Raw genomic sequence first — 24,173 nt, 5'->3', positions numbered from 1 at the left:
ATTTGAACTACAGATTATTCAGATGGTGCGCTTTACATTTATTAAATAAAAAATAGTACAAAAATTCACCGTTAGGTGGCGTTGTAATACACATAAAACCATTTAATATGGTTTATAATTGTTAAATAAAGTAAAATTAAAATTGCTCAATATGTCCTCCTTCATTTTGAACAATATGGTTTTATCGGAGAACCATATTTTCTACATATGACCGGAGTGAGTCTGCCGGAATATTAACAATATGGCTCCGAATGTTGTACTTCAGATCTGGTAGAAATGATGGCCTTTGATGGTAGATATTATCCTTTAAATAACCCTACAACCAAAAATCGCAAAGGATGATGTACGGCGAGCTAGGAGACCATGCTATTGGAAAATGACTTCTGATAATCGTGCTTCTGTGAAATTCTGTATTATCTATCACTTTACACGACGATCAATATGAGGTGGTGCCCTATCCTGCATGAAAAGGATGTCTTGAAGGCATCCACGCTGTACAAGAGTTGGCATTTCAAAATCCCTCAGCATATCATGGTACCGTTGACCTGTGACAGAACAGGTTTGGATTTCATTTGAAGTTATTTCTTCAAAGAAATACGGTCCAATGATAAAAGCAACTGTAAAACCACATCATACTGTGACTTTTTCAGGGTGCAAGGGCTGTTCATGGATAACGTGAGAGCTTTCCTCTGCCCAAATTCGACTGTTGTGAGTGTTAACTTGCTCATTGAGGCAAAAGTGGGTCTGATCACTCCACAGAATGTTCCATGGCCAAGTTGTGTCAACCACTATTCGAGCAAGGAACTGAAGTGCAAAAGTGTTACGGACCTCTAAGTCTCCATACTGCAACAAGTGAAGAGACTTGCTTTTGTATGGATACAAATGTAAAATCTGTAGTACGATTTTTCATATAGTTGAATATAGCATATCCAGAACATGTAAACAATTGGTAAACTCGCATTATTATGCGGCGTCTGACTGCTGGCCTCAACGAGTTCGACGCTGGAAGGCGATATATTTTTTTTTTCGTTCCCTACCTGGGAGAATGCCAAGTTGCCCAGTTTTTTTTTTTTTTAAATTTCTGCATTATTTTGCGTAGGACACCTGGAGACATTTGACCTTTTTGTATCTGCTTTATACGACGAAATTCCTTTAGAACTGCAATGGAGTTTTGTTGGTTCTGGTAGAACCATTTCACCAGTAAAGCTTTTTCATGTAACATAGGCATGACGAACAGAGCAGAAACTAATATCCGTGCAGAATCCGCCTTCTTTTCATCCAAAGAAAAATGGAAATAGACATGTGCTATAACGCAAATTATTTTTCTCATTTTCAATATATGTAAATAAATGCCATTTGTTTTACAGCGCCATCTATCGGTAAATTTGTGTACTAATTTTTTTTAAATTATTAAATATAAAACGCATCATCTCAATAATCTGTAGTTCAAATTTTAACTTATTTGGACCAATAGAACGCATTTTAGCCGTCTTATTTCTTGCTAACCCTGTATATAAATTGATTGAGCAGTGACAATAAATTCTTTCCATTTTTAAAAAAAATATCATAGTGATAATCAAGTAGAAATTGAAAAAAATTGCAAGAAAATATTGAACAGGTCATATAAAATTATTTAATAGTTGATATAATTTAATTATTTTAGAAATGTAGTTTTGATGTATTGTATTCAGAATTTTCAGCTATAATAATAACGTGACATCAGTGTTATAAAAAATACTTACATATATAGATAAAAATTCAATTTTATAATCTAAATTTCCAACAAATGCAATAAAAACATTTATTTTAATTTTCTGAATACTTGTAAATACTCGAAAATAAGATTAACAGAAGAAATATGGGATTTAAAATCTTGTTTTCGAGACTTAAAGGTTACTAAATATTGACATACTGCTGAAAACAATTTATTTCCTTAATTGATCGTAAAATAAATCTTCATGAGACAATGTACTTCCAGAAATTATTACATGAACAAAGAAATAGAATGAGAAAATTCGCGCACTTAAACGATGCCATTAGCTTATTCGTTTAAGAACTAGGACTTTCAAAAGACCGTCAAGGGAAAAATTTGTTTGGATAACTGATGCAATTGTCAAATAAATAAATAAATATGTGGGATTGGGTTAGTTTTTTTTATATGTGCCGTTTAGCAAGTCAATTCCGCTCGAATTAAAGTGCTATAGATGGACACTGTACTAAACTCACATCATAATTTTTTTGCTAATTTGAAAGCACGTCTTCCTTTTAATATTATATTCATGGAATAGATGCTCACATGCATGTGATTTATGAAGCATGTTCTTGTAGATTTAGTTTACAACATCTTTTTTGTTAACTAGAACATACATTTTCATTTTAGTATTAGGTTAAAATAAAAGATGCTCACAAGAATGGGAACTTTAAGGCACGTTTTGCTAAATATGTATCGTTTCATGTTAACGCATAAATTTTTTGCTAACTAGAATTAAACAATATATATATATAAATATTTTTTTTAAATTTTTTTATGTCTTGTTCCTTCGATAGTGAAAAAAATTACAAATATTAATTATATTAAAATCAAATCAATTAATGAATTATATTAAAATCAAATCAATTAATGAATTATATTAAAATCAAATCAATTAATGAATTATATTAAAATCAAATCAATTAATGAATTATATTAAAATCAAATCAATTAATGAATTATATTAAAATCAAATCAATTAATGAATTATATTAAAATCAAATTAATTAAATAATTATATTAAATCACATCAAATAATTAATTATATTAAAATCAAATTAAATAATTAATTATATGAAAATCAAATTAATTAAATAATTATATTAAAATCAAATTATTATATTGAAATTTAGTTATATCAAATTTCAAATATTAATTATGTTAAAATATAAATGATACAACTTAAACAATATGAAATATAGTTATTAATTAAATGCCATTTATCAAAAAAAATCCTTTCGTCGGGAGAAAAAAATGTTAATTTTAGACGCCGAGTGTCAGAAACTTAGACGAGTTGATGTCAGAACTTGACATACCTGTCTGCTTTAAGTCAGAGCAGAGTTATGAGACTTGTTGGACCTGTCAAAAGCAGTTGTGCAGGAACTGTAACCTGGACTTAAACAAGTCGGTATTAAAGGTTGCTTTGCTGCCGTATTTGTCTATTGATTTAAATTTGACAACAATGATGTATTTAATATACTAGAAATATATACTCCACTTTTAGAAAAAGAGGAGAGCCTGGAGAATGGAAAGAGCTCAGCAGATTCGTATTGAAAGATGAAAACTTCCAAAAGAAGCAATAACTTCTATATATTAATTCTTAACGAAGCCATTCGGTGTAATTCATAGCAAATGTGCAAGGAGTTTATGAAAGAATTTGAAAAAATAAGTAAATTTAATTAATTAGAGAAGGCAGGTAAGCTCTTATAGTAGATAAGATCCTGAAGAGTTTTCCAAGAAAAATGTCCGGTGGTTGTTCCACCATTTGCTCCCCATTTCTGTCGTGTCTCAAGAAAGATTATTACCTTATAAAACAAATCAGATGACGAGAAGTAGTTATTAAACAATAAATTAAAAATAACATTTGGTTGCAGCTAATTCTTTTAGTTATTGCTGCCAAATCAAACAATCATTAACGGGATATACTGCTCTTTACTTTGTGTACTAGGGAAAGTTTGGTTCAATCTGAATTCTTACTGATCTGATATTGGACACTGCCATATTTCTTTGCCATAGAGAATATGCCTTATCGAAATGTTTTAGAAATTTCTCTCAATTCTGTTGTGATACAAAGGCAGGCTGCTCATGAAATATCTAGTGGTTATGAGCTTTCATGTAAAAAAAATTTAAATCTAATCGTAGGTTTAAACTGGGGGGATTTGTTATGGGTTTTTTTCCCACTAGAGTATGTGCACTGAAATAGAAATTTTGGGGTTTCTTTTAAAACAGTACAGAGGCAAGAGAACCGTTGATAAAATTTTTAGAAGTCACAAGTCTTCGTATAAAATAATCATTGACCAAATTGACCCAGGAATTAGAGCTGAAAGATCGGTCTTTTGGATTTCTCCTGAAGAATTTATATCGAAGTACTCTTTTTGAGGTTTGTCTTAAAATGGTAGAGATTCAAGAAAACCAATGATAATATCTTTAGGAGTCATAATTTTTCGTATGAAATAATCATTGACGAAATTGAAGCAGTGATTAGGACTGAAAATGAGGTCTTTGGGTTTTCCTTATTATTTTAAATGTACATTTAGTAGCGATTATATGATAGTTTTATATTGAATAAATTTCATGAATCATCAGGATGTTGGCAATATTCAGAAATATCCTATTTATCATGTATCTCATTTCCTTCACATTTTTCAAAAACTGTATACTATAATTGTTGAAATATATATTTAGATTGAGGTAAGAAACCATTGTATCGGAATACTTGTATGATACCCGATGAAAAAACATTCATGGTTTTATTTATGATCAATAATATATGCGTTTGAATGACAAAAATATATAGGGAACACTCAGCACTAATTTATTGAAATAACCGTAGCAGTCAATATTGAAGCAATTATAGATATATTGAAATGATAACAATGTCGAACCAGAATGAGTCGTCTCCACGAAACAATAATTGATTCTTTAATCTTAATCTTTATTAGTCCATGGATCTTATACACAATAATGTACAAACCGGCATCAAATTTTTCTTCGAATTTACTTCATTATTAAGCATAAAGAAAGCAGCATAAAGTTTTGGAAGTAGATAATTATTATTAATAAATAATTAAAGGATTAATGTTTTATTATTAAATCTATTTTTCCATGGAATATACGCAGTGATGTAAAATTAGCAACACGGCGGCGTCCAAGTTTTCTTTAATTAATTAAATTTAAAACAGCAAAAACATGTTCAATATAGATAGTGATAAATAAAGAATATAATTAATAGATTTATTATAATAATTTACATGAAAACATTATTTCCATTTAAAATCGCTACATGCAGAATTCAACAGATAACTTGATATGAGATTATTTTCATCAAGGTTATAAATATTTTTATATTATATGCACTTTAAATTTTGATCGCAAATCCTAAATTTTGTTAGTTAAGTTTTATTTAATTATATTAATGCCAAATTTCAAAGCAACATTAGGATTATTTTGGGACAGACCTCATAATTTTGAATCGAGATCATATAAAGAACATACAGTATGACAAATCTATGTGTTGATTTTAAAATATTGACTTTTTAACAAAAATATAATTAATGATTTTAAAAATTGAAATTGATGATACTTGCTTCATGTGTATCATTTGAGTCTTACATTATTCTTTTCAACAATTTCAAATATTTTACTAATTTTTGATAATGCTATAAAATATAAACATTTAATTTTTTACATATTTTTAGGCTATATGCCTTTGAATTAGAAACTGCTCAGTAATGGGCATTATGTGCTCCTCATGCTTCAGATATTACGCTTTCCTTCTCTTAAATTATTGGTCCAGTCTATTGATAAATCATGTTCTACAATTTCTGAATTAATATCAAGTCTGAGCTGCGTTGGCTACAAAGGTATAACAGAGCGGAAATTCCACTGTAACTGTCAGGATTGAAGCTGGACTGCATGTCCTCCAAATAACCTCCCAATTCCAGTGGAACCAAACATCACTTCGAAATCATAGGCATTCAGTGAAATGCACAGTGCCGCTATGCACTAACAGTTTACAGCAACAGTTATTGCTTAGAGGAATGTTGATATGGTAAACCTAATACTGCTCTGAATTAGAACCGAATACATCTGGTTATAAGTCACTGCCCAAGTAATATGAAAGGATCTACTGAAGTATGTAAAATACGTGATGTTTCTTTGGATAAACTAACAATAACGTACATGAATTAAAGTTTTGATGCACTTTATTTTTGTAATATTATCTAACTACACTTGTTGTTACTGAAAACTATTTTAGAACAGACTAATTAGATAAGAGTGTTTTTAATAAACGTATTAAAGATATCTCGGGATGAAGCAAGTCATTTCGAATATGATAAAGAATATAAGGCCTATACTTGTGCCGTTATTTCAGAGCTTTATACCAAAGGCTCAGAAAAATGCTTGACCTTGAAGGGCAAGAGAGCGCATAAAATTCCCATCATTTTTTAACTGTATGATTGAATGTGTTGTAACTTAACATTCAAATAAAATAGCCTTGAAAAGTATCTTCTTGATTTATCTCATTAATTGAAATTTTTTTTTAGGTAATTCACTTTTTTAAACCACATATTCTTCAAAAATGAATATATTTGTTTCAAATTGAAGATTCTCTAAAATATATTACGAAAAGTAAGCATGAACTTGAAGATGTATCTAACATTAAAGCTACTATATGTTTTTGAAATTATGTATAGCAAAAAACAAGAACATTTAGCGCTATCTAATTTTACTTCTTGCATATTTAAAGAATTAAACAAATGCATGCACAGTGTTGTCATATGTGAAATGCTAAACAAATGTGCATAAACTGAAAAAACTGTATCTTTCACCTGAAAATTTTGTTCGAATATTGAAATTAAGATAGTGTTGAAAAACGTAACCATGATGAAAACGCTTTTTGAAAATCATATTTTTATATGTATTTGATTTATTGTCGTAAATATAAATCAAATTAACTTCCTAAATTCCAAAGCTACAAATTCGAAATATTAATACAAGACAATAAATTATTAATACAAGAAGTATTAATGCTAAGATAAATAAAATATGTTGATAGATTAAAAAATACCCCAAAATTGGTATTTTGACCAATTTTGGTCTTGTTCCTTTTAAATTGCAAATAATACAGGTTCAAATACATCTACCGTTGACACCAAGCCTGGAAATTGAATTTATCTGATTTCTGATTGAAGAGTATGTAACAGGGTCCGATATTTTTCAAATGAAAGAGAAGAAATCGAGTTTCTGACGAGAAATTTATCTTGACAGGCTAATTAAACGATAGAAAAATAATATTTATCTATCCTATTATTAATTCATTTAACATGATTCAAGCAATTAAAATTATATATTAAGGAGGCGGTGAATTCTATTAGGCATTTTGTGAATTATTCATTTAGAGTTATGAAATTTTTATACATATGTATTAAAATATAAATACGTCAAATTTCATATAAAAACGTTTTAAAATAAAATATATTATTTTTAAAAAATTAAAAGATATATATATATATATATATATATATATATATAACCAATCTAAAGTAAGAAAAAGTTTGAAAACGAAACTAAAATGAAAACGAAACAAAACAGTTTCGAAATCGCAACTAAAATTTATTACCTATTTAAACTAAAACCAAAAAGGAACTTCATAGTATTTAGAGAGCGCAATTGCAGCTACTTCTAAAACACAGATGAATTGATACAAAAGTATTAGAATCAAGTTAATAGGAAAAACAAAAACCAAATAAAAATTAAACCAAAAAAATTATTAAAAAATATTAAAAAAGAATCCGGCCTGAAGACTTTTTCAAGGGTCACCCTCAGGCAGGGATTCAAATAAAGGGATTTTTTCTGTGAGGACATACAGACATTAAGTCTAATAATGATTCCTCGTGACCCGAAAATCCCCCGAAATTATGCTCAAGAGATATACCATTTTAACAGAAAGGAAATACAAAATAACAAATTAGAAAAAAACCACAAAGTAAAAATACAATAAAAACAATAACAATAAAAACAAAAACAGCATTAAAATTAAAATTAAAATTAAAAACGAAAAGGCCAAGACATACCATCCAACAGTGAACGAAACTTTAAACAATCGATTGTGATTTCCTGTTTTTGAAAGTTAACGGTAAATTATGTAAACAGAGGTAGGCACCCAGCACCATCTATTGAGTGATCCAATATGCAAGTAAATTTCTATTTTTATTTAAGCCAAAAGATTAATCCCAAACCATACCTTGTTTAATTAAAAAATTGACATTACAGTAATTTCTAGGAAAATCATTTTTAATTAAATTTTTAAGGAGGATATTTGATGCTTCAATATAAGAATTTTTATTATTGCAAACCCTTTTGATCCTGTTAACTTGTGAGAAAATAAGATTTTTGAAAATTTTAGAGTTTAGATTGGAATGGTAGTTACATAGTTTTGTTATTTTAAAGTTGAAATCATCCCTTTTATCGTATATACCAACTATTGTTTTATCATTAGCAATTTCGATTTTTAAATCTAGAAAGGTAGCCCGTAAAGAAATGTTTACCCGTATAGTAATTATAACTAACGTATAGTATTATAATTACTATACGGTTAAACATTTCTTTAAATACTTAAAAATTATCCTGGACAAAATAAAAAATGAAGACAACTTTATTATTTCTAGTAACAAAGAAGTATTGGATTTTCTTAAAGATAACAACATTAATAAACTTAATACTTTTGATTTCGAAAATTTATACACTAATCTACCTCATGAAAAATTAATAAAGGTCTGCACTTTTATTTATGACGAATATTTAAATGAAAATATCATTCCTAAAAATAACTGGCTTGAGTTATGTAATTTTAATATTACTGAAAATTACGTGTTTAATGGTATTAATTTTTATAAACAAGTCAAGGGCATTCCAATGGAGACAGCTTTCTCAAGTGCTTTAGCTAATATTTTCCTGCATTACTATGAGAAAAAAATAATTAAATATAATTTAATAAACGGGTGGAGATATATTGATGACCTACTTTTGATTAACTTCGACAATACTAATATTATTACTAATTGCTATCCAAAAGATTTAATTCTAAAAGATACAAATATAAATCAACTTGAGGCTACCTTTCTAGATTTAAAAATCGAAATTGCTAATGATAAAACAATAGTTGGTATATACGATAAAAGGGATGATTTCAACTTTAAAATAACAAAACTATGTAACTACCATTCCAATCTAAACTCTAAAATTTTCAAAAATCTTATTTTCTCACAAGTTAACAGGATCAAAAGGGTTTGCAATAATAAAAATTCTTATATTGAAGCATCAAATATCCTCCTTAAAAATTTAATTAAAAATGATTTTCCTAGAAATTACTGTAATGTCAATTTTTTAATTAAACAAGATATGGTTTGGGATTAATCTTTTGGCTTAAATAAAAATAGAAATTTACTTGCATATTGGATCACTCAATAGATGGCGCTGGGTGCCTACCTCTGTTTACATAATTTACCGTTAACTTTCAAAAACAGGAAATCACAATCGATTGTTTAAAGTTTCGTTCACTGTTGGATGGTATGTCTTGGCCTTTTCGTTTTTAATTTTAATTTTAATTTTAATGCTGTTTTTGTTTTTATTGTTATTGTTTTTATTGTATTTTTACTTTGTGGTTTTTTTCTAATTTGTTATTTTGTATTTCCTTTCTGTTAAAATGGTATATCTCTTGAGCATAATTTCGGGGGATTTTCGGGTCACGAGGAATCATTATTAGACTTAATGTCTGTATGTCCTCACAGAAAAAATCCCTTTATTTGAATCCCTGCCTGAGGGTGACCCTTGAAAAAATCTTCAGGCCGGATTCTTTTTTAATATTTTTTAATAATTTTTTTGGTTTAATTTTTATTTGGTTTTTGTTTTTCCTATTAACTTGATTCTAATACTTTTGTATATATATATATATATATATATATATATATAATATTAATTTTCAAAATATTCCAGGCGACTTAATTTTTAACTTTTTCTATTAATTATTTCTTATTACTCAATATAAGTTTATTTTAAATAAAATTGTGTATGAATTTGTAATTCCAATAAAAAGCTAATTTTTTAGAAATATTTTTATGCACACTCACTAAATTTAAATAAGAATTTTAATTTTTTAGAACTTAAGTTGACTTGTAAACATCTTACACTTTCGAAATATAAAATGTATACCCTAATTTATTTTAATATTGAACCGAAATCTTTATTATAAATTTTATTTAATTTCCCTAAAAAATAAGACACTTGGAACATTTCAAAGACTTTTAAACCTTACTACAATATCATTTGGAGAAAAGCCATTAAAATGTACTTTTTTTCTCCATGCCTTTCAAATATTATTTTTATTGACTACATTTTGCAATACTATTTTAATAGAAATTAAATATATATTTTGGTGATGAAACAATAAAAAGTCATTTTTAGTCCATTTTTGCTTATTGCAAAGCCCACCGTCCCTTTAAGAGTTTATTTGAACTTTCTTTTCAAATTAATTCATGCCCTCTTGAAATAAATATATTTCTCTGAACTGTGGTTTTTAGGTTTTTAAATTTCAAAGCATTGGGTACATTTATATGGCTCTTTCATTTTTAAGTTTAAAAAAATACTTGTTTATTATAAAAGTGAAAATTCAATTTATTCAAAATACTTTTTCTCAGAGGCTGTCAGATTTATCCATTTTTCGAGAAATAAACAATTTAATGCAGGAAACTCTGGTTGTTTAGATACATATCATCTATCAAGCTAATTTTCAATATCTGTTTGGAAGTTGAAAATTTCTCCAGAGTGAGCATTTTGCATAGAGTATAACCAATTGTAGTCTGAAGGAATAAAATGTGGTAAATATGGAGAGTGAAGCAACATATTCTAGCGAAATAATTCTTAAGTTTCTTTCAATAGTTTGGCAAATGCGGGTCACCATTGTAATATTAGAAAACAACCTGGTTCTGTCTTTCGCTATATCTGGAATTTTTTTCCTTGAATATCTGTTTTAAATTGATCAATTGTTTTTGTATCGTTTAAGACTGATGTCGTCGTCAAGTAATGCTTCATAATTTGCATCTTATATTTTTGGTGACTTACCATGCTGCCTGCCGTATAAACTAAATAACCATTTTTAAATCGTTGACCTGCTTGCTGCCAATTGTATTAAATGGAGCTAGTTCACTATAAATGTCCAACAATAACGAATATATTTATGCTGAGCTTTCCTTAGAAGTAAAATAATTTAACATAAATTCACTCAAATGCGGTTTACATGGTACAAAATTCGATATAAAAATTATCCTAAGCAAAATAATATATATATATATATATATATATATATATATATATATATATATATATATATATATAATATGTGTGTGTGTGTAATGATATTTAAACTCTTAATTTAATCCAAATTAATTTCCAAAATTTTATCTTAATTTAGCCCATCTTATCTTCATGCTAAAAATATTCTCTTATTTCGTGATTCAATTCCACTTTCGGTTTAATTAGTTTCTCTGTAAAACTAATGCGCCATCAGTACTACGTATCAAATGAAAGTAATACTTTTGCCCTTGTCAAAGGTCATCATATGTATTCCAACCGCGCGTGATCGTAAATCTTATTTTAATCAAGTGATCATTTTTTTCGGCCCCTTTTCGCTCCTCTTTCTTACTTCTGCTTTTGTGTCGCACTGCGTCTTCTTGTAAGTAATTATGCTTTCCTGGATGGTAGTAGAGAGAATAAAACGAAATTAAAACTACAAAGTATCTTCACTGCTTCGAACCTGCATGCTGCTTCAAACAAAATAATGTTACATATATATATAATATAACTTTAACCAAAAATCAGATACTAATTTTTAAACCCTTCAAAGGAAACTTTCCAGAATATAATTTCTGGCAAGCAGTATTACTATCAACATATATTAAAAATGACATCATTTTTATAAACTCAGATATGTAATCTAATGTAAGGGATATTTTATCATTAGACTTTAAATAAAATTATTTTTACGTTATAGTAATTCTGAATTGAGCAATTTCCGTTTCTATAGCGTAACCGTTTCTATAGCATATATATTAAGAATCATATTTGTAACTAAAAAAATTGTGATGAAATTTAAATGTTTTCAAATTAAGAGAAATCATTCAGTTTTACATTTACCTTAAAATGTTAATTAAAGTAGGACGACTTAACTTAGAATGTGAACGGAGAAATTTAACTATAGTTAATTAAATGATGAAACTTCCCCATCAGTTGAAATATACAAATTAGAAGCAGCATTATTTTATTTTTCATTTTTATGACTAATTAGCATTTCACTTAATTTCAAAATGCCATCGAATAATTAAAATTTTGCAAATTTCATTATTAAGGAAGAACTGTTTTATTAAGTTTGCATGGAAGAATCAATTCATTGATCAATTTCTTTTAATATAATTATACGAGTTACAGTTTCTAAGTTGTTCGTTATGTATAGAGTATTTAAATTAATTAAACTGGTCAATTTATTATTAATGAAATTTCCAAATACTTTATAAAATATAAGGATTAAAACTGAAATATTAATTTACAAAAATAAATTCCTTGTTTTTGAAAAAATATTCTAAAATTGGAATTCAAATTATTTAAAGAAATTTTTAATTTTTATTGCTTAAATTTTTGAGATGCAAAATTAAGCAATAAAAGCAATAAGAAATTATCTTTTGAAATTGTTTATTTCATTAAAAACATTGCAAGTTATAGCTATTTTCATTTTCAAGATATTTTGTAAGGAAACTTGATGTTGAATGTAATTAAGTATTGCTAACGGAATTAATATAACTTTGCATACATTTTCTATATTAAAATGTAACGCTAGTGTGTTGTAATTTCCATTGTATTATGCAACATAGATGGAATTAATTTATTTTTTCTTGATATTTTGAAACAAAATTGGGATCGTAAAAGTACCAAATATCGATCTTATTCCTTTCATAATATGATAAGGCAAATAATAATAATAATAATAAAAAAAACAGTAAAACATTTTTTTTTAAATTGACCTTTAATTAATTAAATCTATTTTCTGCATTTTTATTCTATACCCTCAGTAATGTAGATATAATGCACAATATAGAATGCTGTTCCCAAATTAAAATAATTGTAAAAAATTGTGCATTATCGTATTGTATAATATACAGGCGTAATTCAATATTATTGAACAATCTCTACTAACTCTAAGAATGAATGTGTGTACTGGCGTTCTACAAGACAGACTGTTTGACAACTGCCAATTTTGAACATATATGATTTGCAGGATTGTAATGTTTAATTCGGAGCAACAATTTTGAAATTTCTATTTTAATATCAACTAATTAAATATTAAAATGAATTTTTGCGTATATCTACCATAACTTCTAGAAATGTTATTGTACAAAAATGAATTTTACATTTTAGACTATAAAGATTTATCTTTTTACTGATACCAGTTTAATAATCGTGAGAAGTTTTGCTAAATCTTGGCAATTTCTAAAAAAATATTTTTTGCACAATTTCCAACAATACATTACATTGTTACCCATAAATTCAAACCATTTTCATCCTGATTATCTTTATTGAAATTTAATGAAGAAGGATTGTTTGATATCTGTATGGTAACAAGACAAATAAAATGAAATTATAATATCGCGAAATTTAGAAGATACATGAACCTTACTCTTAACTGGGGACGTGCGGTCTGTGTGACCGCTGAAGATGGATTTTCGATCACCCCTATTCTATTTTTAGCTCAATTGAATTTTCCCTGTAGCTTCCGGTTTTGTGACCTTTAATAAACGTTCACTTTTTCAACCGATTTCAGCGGATGGTTTTTAAAATAATTCAGTTATTCCTTTGAGCACGGTCTCTAAGACCGCACTTCCCTGTTAGTATCCCAGTGATAAACAAGGCTTAGCAGATGGCGCTAAAAGTTGTACCCTAAAATATCGTCCAACTTACTGATTATATTATGAAGCAGTGTTCCACGCACTTTTAAATGAAGCAGAAATTGATTTTAGTGATAAGGATAATTGTACAGAAGAGTTTTTCGATGAAAGTTCGCATTCAACTGATTCTGATATGTATGTTCAAACATAATTAATTTTTCTAGTAGTAATGTATTTTCAAAAATTTATAAAATATATTAATATATCATGAGATATATATACAGAATTTATAAGTTGATTTTTATACTAGTTCTTAATCTGTATGTTTAAAATGCCAAAGAAAACCGTGCTATGAAAGTCACACAAGCCGATAAAAAAAGGACCTATTTTACCCATTGTCATTTTTTTTTCATGTAATTATTGAATTTTACATTACATTGTCTTCTATATACCTTCATAAACTTTAAAAATGAACATGACTTCAAAAGTGAAATGTAATATGTTTTTTCAAGAATATTATTTATTGTAACATGTAATTTGAGAAGAAAATGTATGTTCTAACGCATTTACTTTTTTCAATGATAATATATTTTGAAAAAGTTCTAAAACATATATATACCTCAAGAAAAATATCTGCAAAACATATTGGTAGGTTTTCTTACTAATACATTCATTAGAAAATTTAATTTGAGTGTAAATGGCATGCGGTCTCGTAGACCGTATTTCTTTCACCCCCAGTTAAGTCCTAAAATTTCACCTCCCCAATTAAGGGTTAATAAAGCTTTCATGTTATGGGACTGTCTCCATTAGAAAATTAATGTACCCTTTAAACAAAACTTATGACAGTAAATATAATACGGCTTTAATATCTGAAAATATAGCAAAATCATAAACATGGAGTTATATTTAAGTGAATTATCTGAAAAAAATTATAATCAATATGTCCCGTGAGAAGCTTGTTGCCTGAGTCGACTAATATGATATAATTCTGCCCAATATTTTATAGTATATTGTGTTAAATGGGGGAATTTCACGTGACTCTTGGGAATTTATGATAGAGCATTACTGTATATTACTGTATAATAGAGTAATATTTGAAATTTGTAATAATATTGTATTATCTGTTAACTGTGTTATGCAGTATACTATAGCGTATTATACTGTTTGGGATGCATATATATCTGACTTTTGGGATTTTATGATAATTGCTAAATTATAATTTTAACCATTTACAATTGGCGATCAATCTGCATTACAATTATGATGGACAGCTACGGCATTGCTAGTTGTATATTGCAAGTTATACTACATTGATTAGATTAAATTATATACTGAGGACTCTATAACTCCTTTACAGAGAAATAATAGAGACCAACAAGGTCGCTAATTACCTATAAAATAACTCAAGAACGTCAATTTATATAAAATATTCAAAAATGCTTCCGATCAAATAAACTTGGAACATAACAGCAGTTTAATTTTTTTTTAAAATGTGTTGAAAAATTTGAAACTAAATTGACTTATTTGTTTAAAAAAAAGCCAATGGTTCGAGTGGCAAAATGCTTTAATTCACCATTGGGGGCATTCATTGCCGGGAAAATTTGAGTACGTTGAAACCTGTTCCTAAACTATTAGTAAATATTGAATTTGGGTGAGGAAATGTTTAAAACTAACATAACTTATAAGCAACTGAGTTCATATAACGATGAGATCTGGCCTTAAAAGCCAAACTATGTACCTTATCCATAATGCGTAACTATTAAATTTTTCACGAAATTAATTAATTTTAAAATTTTGAAATTATTAATTTTTTTCAAGAAATTAATTAATTTTGTAATAATTAAATTTTCAAAACAAATTAATTTTGAAATTATTAAATTTTTTTTAAAAAATAATTAATTTTGAAATTATTAAATTTCTAAAAAAAATTAATTAATTTTGAAATTATTAAATATTTTTAAAAATTATTAATTTTTTAAAAAAAATATTAAAAATTTTAATTTATTAATTCTTAAAAAAATATTGAAATTTTGATATTGTTAAATTTTTTTAGAAAATTATTAACATTTTGAAATTATTAAATTTTTAAAGAAATTTCAAGAATTGCAAAAAATATATCAAAATGTACAGTATGTATGGAAATATAAAATCCTTAGAGGGAAATCAATTATTTTATCTTAAAAATAATCTAAAAGTGTTTCGCATTACTTGGAATATCCCATATTCTTTATCACGTAGCCAAGTGAGTCAGTTACGGGTTGAAATAGGTCAAAATGTGATTAATGGCAGTGATCCAAATGATCTTTTAATGAATTTCACTATGCTGTTAGCTCAGTAAATATTGTCTATACATAGTTTCCACGAAATTGTATTTAATTGCATAGTAAGCATTTTGCTTAGAGACAAAAATCAAAAGGCTTTGTCTGCATTTAATTTAAAAATTTATTTGTACATTTTAAAATTTCATGTTATTCAAAGTTTTAAAAATATTATTTCTGTGATAGAGTAAAATAATACATGTTATATTATGCAAATAGTTAGACATAAAAGAAAAAGATAAAACTGTATTAATATAGTTAAAATAAATTAAAATTTAAGCTCATACAAAAATTAAACTTAACTATACATCCTATTAATTATAATCAAACAATGTTTTATCTTTCTGATAAGAGCATAATGAATGCTTTAGGAAATTTGGCGAGAAAAAGAAAATCAATGAAATCATAAAAATTTCCATAAAGGCATACTCAAAGTCTACCAAAACAAACTAAAACAACTCATCCTCGACATTAAAATTAACATATCTTCTTTTTATGAAAACTAGTGAAAAATATTGAGTTTGAAATCAATCATTAAAATTCATTTGAATAGTTTCAATATAATAAAAACTTGATTTAAAATTGTTTTTTTTTTCAAGTCTGCATTTTATAATATATTTATTTAATTAACTGAATTATGTCACTTCTTTAATTTCGATAAATTCTTAGAATTAGAATGAAGAATTATTTACTTAGAATTTCGTATCTGCTTCCAACTGAAAAGAGGATATTTTTCTAAACTTTAAACTTTTGTAAATTTGATTCGTCATATTTGGAATTTTACTTGAATTTAATAGGAATATTTTTCCAAAATAAACTTCTAAAATCATTAAAGAAAGTATAATTGTTTTTGTTTCAGTTTTTTTCTTTGTAATTTTTAAGATTTTAATTTTTATAAAGATTATGAAGTATTTTAGTCATTCTATTATAATATTCATCGTGGGACGGCGCCACATGTATGAGATCAAATGTTAATTAAATATTTCGATCATCATGTGATTGATTTCTCAAAATAAAAAATAATACATAATTGCTCAAAATTTCAAAAATTTAGAAAAATTAATGCTAGTGTAAGAAATTGATTGCCGAATTTCATAGTTGCAAATATGAAACAAGTCAATATAAATAAAATTTAAAACTTACATTTAAATAATAATATATAGAAAATGAAATACTTTTCATAATATTACATTTAAAAAAAATAAAAATAAATAAATTTTATTAAAAAATTATTTAGAAAAAAGGTAAAAATCATGGAATAAAAATATAAAGGTTTTTAAAAATCAAAATGGAAGTTTTACATGACCTATTTTTATTTTGGATTCCCATAAAAAAGCTCATTAGTTTCAACTGGTACATATTTTTGCAATTTTGTTGAGAAGAAATGGACGTTTTCATGTAAATGAAATGGAATGAATTTGTTTCCAATATATTGTTACGAATCTGTGATGCTGCTTCCCAGCATAGTTGGTTCCATCATCAGAAAGACTGTTTTACAGTCATCTGTATTGGACGGAGTCCGGGTGTCGCGTCGGAGGTCCCAGAGCTTGGCGACAAACTTGGCGATGAATTCGGCGACTTTGGCGCCAAAATAGATTATACCCGAAACATTGAGAATTTTTCCGATCCGTCCATCGGAAACCGAGATACGCCTCGAAAGTTCCTGATTGGTTGAGAGGCTTCTATCCCCGCCTCTTGAGTCCTATAAAAGGAGGCAGTCTGCAGCTCCTGAGAGTAGTCGGAATCGACGGTGAAGAACGAGTCTTCCACAGATTAGCAGAGCAGCGACGGAGTCAAGCTAGTGCTGAACTAAGCTGTGCGCTATTGTCTGCAGTAGAGTCTTGTTGTGTGCACGTCTCGGGTGACGATAATTGTCTTCTCTGTGCTGTATATAGTTGTCGTCTTTGTGATATCCTGTATGTCTCCGTGTCTTCGTTCGCCTGCTGATTGAGCGTTCTCCACACCATATAACTTCCACTATCCAAACGAACCCGGAAATTTCGTAACAATATATATATATATATAGAGACATATTCGTTACAAAAAAAAAAAAGAAACATGTAAAGAGTGCAAAAAAAAAAGCAAATTAAATTGGCAGATTGAAATATGAATATAAACTTCGATGGACTATGAAATCATGTAGGACGGCAATCTAGTTCAACAATCCAATGAATGATTTTAAATTTACTAAAATACATGTCTGAACTATGATTATTGAATTAAAAATTTATAACAAACAATAGTAAGAATTGCTACTTTTACAATTTAGATATTTCTTATCCCAATAACATATTTGAATGCAGAAGAATAAATTTGATTAAAGGATATTTAAAAAAATAGCCACTTTTATATGACATGCAACGATAAAACAATTGCACAAAACACTACTGAGGCATCTAAATCAGACATCCGCAGCTATTTAGACAATTCTTGTGAAAAATCTGTAGCCGAGATCACAAAAAAATTCTGCATATTACTGTCCTAAATATGCAATTCCTTTTATCAAAGGGAAATTTTAGTGGATATGGAGCGTATGTATTGCCCTATAAATTTTTCTTCTGTGAGAAAATATAAAGTTGCTAATCTGCACGTGTACTATTGTTCTTACGCGCATATGCAGCTGCTCAGCCAACAATCACAGTTTATGCGTTCTGCATTCATGTTGGTTTAATTGTCTATCGGAATAAAGCTTTATGGATTTTTTTTAAAAATCAAAAAGATTCATAGGAGCTATTTTGACAAAGAAATTGTATACGTTTAAAAAAAACCCGCAAGGGCTGAACATTGAAACATGAGCCATCAGACAAAATATGGTGAATATACATTTGACGCATCACGAATACATTAATGGCTGTTCTCCGAGTAGAAGATGAAGATGAGTGAATCCATCATAACCACTGCGCAAATGTTTTAAAAAGGTATCTGCGTTTCTTTTTTGTAATGAAGGCAAAGAATGTAAAAGTGATTTGATAGCGGGGAGTATGTTCTCTATCTCAAGATCTCACTATGTTTGGTATTTTATTCGAAGAACCATTTTAAAGTGTTTTTTTTTAAATCGCTCGCTCGTAAAGTCATTTTATGGGAGCAGTCGTCCATTTTGCGGCCTTGTCCGCTTTTCATTTACTAAAACTCCCACATGCGATGATACCCAACAAAGTAAAGCAATAAAACCATGGGAATTCAAGTAATTAAAAATATATAAAACTTTTAAAATCAAAGAATGAGTATGAAGATTGGATTTAAATGATTTTAGTTATAGTTTTACTAAAATTAGTTAGATTTAGTTTATACGTTAATCAGTATAGATAATTAATTTTTTTGCAAGTCATGAGAACCTGATACCGGCAAAAATATGAACTGTTTTTCTTCCGAATGTATACACAGCAAAAAAGATTTGTAGAATTTGGTTGTAATACCTCTAATACTTCCGTGCAAGTGATGTCTAAACACCTCCTCTTGGATTTGGGTTCTTCAATATGTTTTTAAGGATTTCGATGGTGGGATATATTACTCATTATAATCCAATATAACTTGTTATGAATAAAAATGTTTCGTCTTCACCTCTAACCTTTATATAATACAAAGAAATGACGATAAATGCATGCTAAGTTAATACAGAATGTGGATAAAATTGAAGATGCAGTTTTTACAGAATGAATATAGACATTGAAATCGTAAAAAGTTTAAAATTTTGTTTTGAACAACGTAAGATGAGCGATCTATTTCATTTTATATTTTATGCATACAAATCTTTTTAAAAATAACTCTTAAATACCACTGCAAATTCATAATTAGAGATGTCTCAGTTTCAATTTCTGAAATCGCCAAGAAACTCAGCAAGGCTAGAAACATTGCTCCTTGTCCCTACGAGGTTATATCATCAGTGGCAATCACTCAATTTCTGTAAAAAAATTCTCGCCTATATCTTCATCGTATGCATGCATTTTCAAACGTTTCAACTGAGACATTATACTGAGATATTTATTCTTAATTCAAGTGACATTTCGATTCCCACCAATTGATTTCCTGCGCCCTTGTTCTGGTAACCAAATGTTCTCTCTCAAACATGTGTAAATGTTTGAAAAATGCACTATTCCCCCAACTTAGCGAATGATGTAAAAAAAGACCAAGTACTTTCAGAAGCTTCTACCCATACGATAATGTCATCGTGCACATTCGATCTGCTTCCATGCTTTTCTTTCTCGATTTTGCGACAAATACGTTTGGAGTATTTCCGTATTTTGCATAAAGGTCATTCTTGATATTGAACATAATCAAGGACAATTATCATGGCTAGTAGTTCAAAACTTTATCCCATGGAGGTTGATCAAATAAATTAATATTTTAAAAATAATCGAGCAAGGATATCTGATCACAGGAAGCTAATTCAAAACTTGCCCCATTAAAGGACCATTGAAATAACTCGCAGAGTCCTAAAAATTTGAAAGTATGAAATTAATAGTAACCGAGAAGATAAAATCTGAATCAAAAATTTCAAAAAGAGAGATAAAATGCTTGAATTAGGAATACACATATTTATTTTAGAGAAAAATATAGAGATACTCTAATTATTCCTGATTTATACTGTCTACATTTACATAGAAATTTTTTTTCTGTAAAAAGAAAAAAAAAATATTTTTGCAATTAACCAGGTAAAAAAACTAAACAATAAAATACTTGCTTTAATAAAAATAATATTTCATGAAATAATGATTGTTTATTTTACTGAGAAATTATACCATTTGAAAAATATTTTCTAGTTGAATTCTGTGGCTTTGTTTACGGATGAATTATGGCAGCTTATACCAGAAATTATCTGTTTTTACTTGATTATTAATATTTCACCGAAACTAAAAGGTTTGCAATTTATTTCTTTTATAGATAGATTCTCCATCCTAAACTCATTTTCTTCGTAGCATAAATTCGACAAACATTTATTAAAAATGGATTCCAGCGAATATTCTAAAAGCCATGCAAAATAATATATGTTTATGTTTATTTATTTTAATATTTTATATAGAGGTAAACAATAAATTAAGAAAACATTGATCAATATATTTTGCTCAAACATTTTCTATTTTTGATATTTTTCAGTAAACAGAAAAAAACTATAAATTACAGTACTATGCTTTTAGAATCCATATATATTATTTATCTTTATTTTTATTTATCTTTTATGTTTTCTTAATTTATATGTTAGATAATGGAAATACTGGAATTTATGAACAAAAAGTATTATTGTAATTAGAACAAAAAGGAATGCAAAATGTTTTATTTCGTACTTGGATAAAGGGGGAGTGTTCAGAAATATAATTTAAGGCAGTTTTTGACCTTGGTGAATTTCAAAAAAATGGATTTCTCCGAATTGCCTTTAATTTCTTTTAATTGCTGTCAATCAAATTATTTAGTAACACTATGATTTAATTCTTTATATGAGTATAGAAAAAATTACTAATATTCGTTTATTTTTATTCCTTATCATAAAAATTCATTTTATTTTGTAAATCAAACACAAAACTAACTTCTAGAAGAATCTTATTTTGTTGCTCCTGATGAAGCAGAAAATTCAATCCATGCACTTATACAATAATCAATTTCTCCTTCATTTATAAACAAAATCCTAAGCTTCTTCAGAGCAAAACATTTATTACTGGCGTCGTTGACGAAGCACAATCATTTAATTTCATAATGAAAGATTTGAATGACATTTAGTATACAAAGCTGAAGTATTTAATTCCCTAGATTATGGGCACATTAAGAATGTATAAGTCCATCCACATTCTTAACTTATATTCATTCCAAATATGCTTTCATCTATTCATTTGGAATCCCATATATATTTGCCTACTTTCTGTTGATATGCATCTCTTTCATCTAATTCACCATCCAAAAATTTGATTTTCATTCCATCGCTACTTACTATTAAACCAGCATATATATATATATATATATAAATTTTTTCAATGCCATAGATGTATAAATCTTTATAGACAGCTTAACCATAAAATATTTTTTTTCATGTTCAACTGCATATGCGTTATTATTTAAATTAATAATCTATAGTTAAAAAAAGAACGGTATGTAAATTAATTTGATATACTTTATACGGAAGGTATGACGATATGAATTTCAGAAAGAAATTGCTGTAATAAAAAGCACCAATAAAATCCAATCAGGTGGAACGGAAACGGTTCACAATGAACGCATGAAACTTGAATTAATATCCATGCTATAAAACATGCACATGTAGAAATAAATTTGCAGAAAATAATCGTTTGTTATGAAACAATATTTCAGAAAAAAAAAATTGATCTAATAAAAAGAACCAGTGGGATCCAATCAGGTAGAAAGTAAACGGATCACAATGAGCACATGAAAATTGAATTAATATCCATGCGATAAAGCATGCACAAGCATCCTGAATGTGTAGAAAATAATTGATTTTTACGATACAATGAGGACTCATAGCATATTTTTAACTTTTTCAATGCAGAACCTTGACTGTGCATCCCCATTTTTTTTCTCTTTGTTGTTTTCATCTCCTCATACTTTCCACTATCTTTATATGAAATTTGATTTCATTCTATTCTCAAGTTTTAACTGTAAATCTCTCCAAACACAGCAAGATGTATTTTTGACTATATTGTACACGTTGTAGATTTATTGTAAATATTTTTTAAAGAAAAATATAGCAGCCATCACTATCACTATCTACTACTTTTTGCTTCAAATAATGAAAACCTTTATTTTACAGTAGATTAAATTTAAAATTATTTTAATAGACTGCGAACAAGGCTTTAAAATTTTCAAAAATAATTAAGGAAGCATTGTTTTGATAGAAAGGAACTCCCTGCTTAAATTTATAAATCGTGATTAAAATATCAAATTTATCTTGAAACTTGTAAACGACTATTCAGCCATTTTTATACAAGATACTGAAATATTAATACAAACAGCCCCATGTTTTGATTGTAAATGGAGTTACTGTATAAGATAGTATGGTATATAGTTACAATATAAAACAAATTTGATAACTTTGTTGTAGCTTCGTAGGTAAGAATGTTAATGCAGAAAAATAAATAGTATTATTCCATTTTCCCTAAGAATTTATTTTGGCTAAATAAATAAAATAATAAAGGACATTTTATATGTAAAGAGATTTTGGTGTGCTTGTTACCAAGCTTGAATAAATTCAAATAAAAAGAATTTATCAAATATAATGCAAATGATGAATTTACTGAAAAAAAATTAAAAGGTCATGTGTTTGTTTTAATACTTTACTATGTTTTTATAATTTTAGAAGGAAATGATAGTTCACAAATTTGAAGAAATTTTTCACTGTTGTTCACAAGGGAAATATTTTTAAATTTTATATATTCAACAAATATAGTTGATTTTACACAATTTAGAGAAAAGAAATCAATGAATGCTGTTTATCAACAATCTCAACCATTGGTGTTGAAAGTAATTACATTCACTTTATTTATTTATAATCCTACAAAATAAGTAAATGTACCCTATATTTATATACAAACAGTTTGTTCTGAATTAGAATAAAACAATGTATTAGAAATTTAATATATTTATTTCAAAATAAGGTGAAACAAATGATAAACATTCTTCTCAGAATTCCAATTAGACAAACAAAAACTTCATTTTAAAAATAAAATATATGCATTTACTGGTTTTCCTATGTTTAATAAAGAAAAGCTTTTGTTAAAATTTGCTCAACTTTTGAAAACAATTGATGGATATTTCTGAAGCTGGTATTTTAAATTTTAAAATAACACGGAATTAAGAACAATTTGCTTGAAGAAAATGAGATTTAAATCTTTTTTTTTAATTCCACCATTCCTCCGAGTTGAAAAAAGTCTGGACAGCCCAAACAGCGAAAGAAACCAAATAATCAGCATATGAACTCATTAATCAAACACAGTTCTAAATTCAGACTGAAAAAAAATCAAATCTAACGCTGACAAAGTAAAGTGTACAAAATAAGAAGTTGAATAATTAATGACAACGATTCAGTGCAAAATGTAAACGCCTACATAATTTATGATCTTATCCATGCTTAATTCTACTTGAAACACCATTTCTCTTTCAAACACAAAATACTTTTAACAGCAAAAAATAAATTGCTTGTACATGTGGCTGCCATTTAGACCCACT

This window comes from Argiope bruennichi, chromosome 5 (assembly GCF_947563725.1).
Source record: "Argiope bruennichi chromosome 5, qqArgBrue1.1, whole genome shotgun sequence".
NCBI classification, from domain to species: domain Eukaryota; kingdom Metazoa; phylum Arthropoda; class Arachnida; order Araneae; family Araneidae; genus Argiope; species Argiope bruennichi.
Note: the sequence above shows the minus strand (reverse complement) of the source record.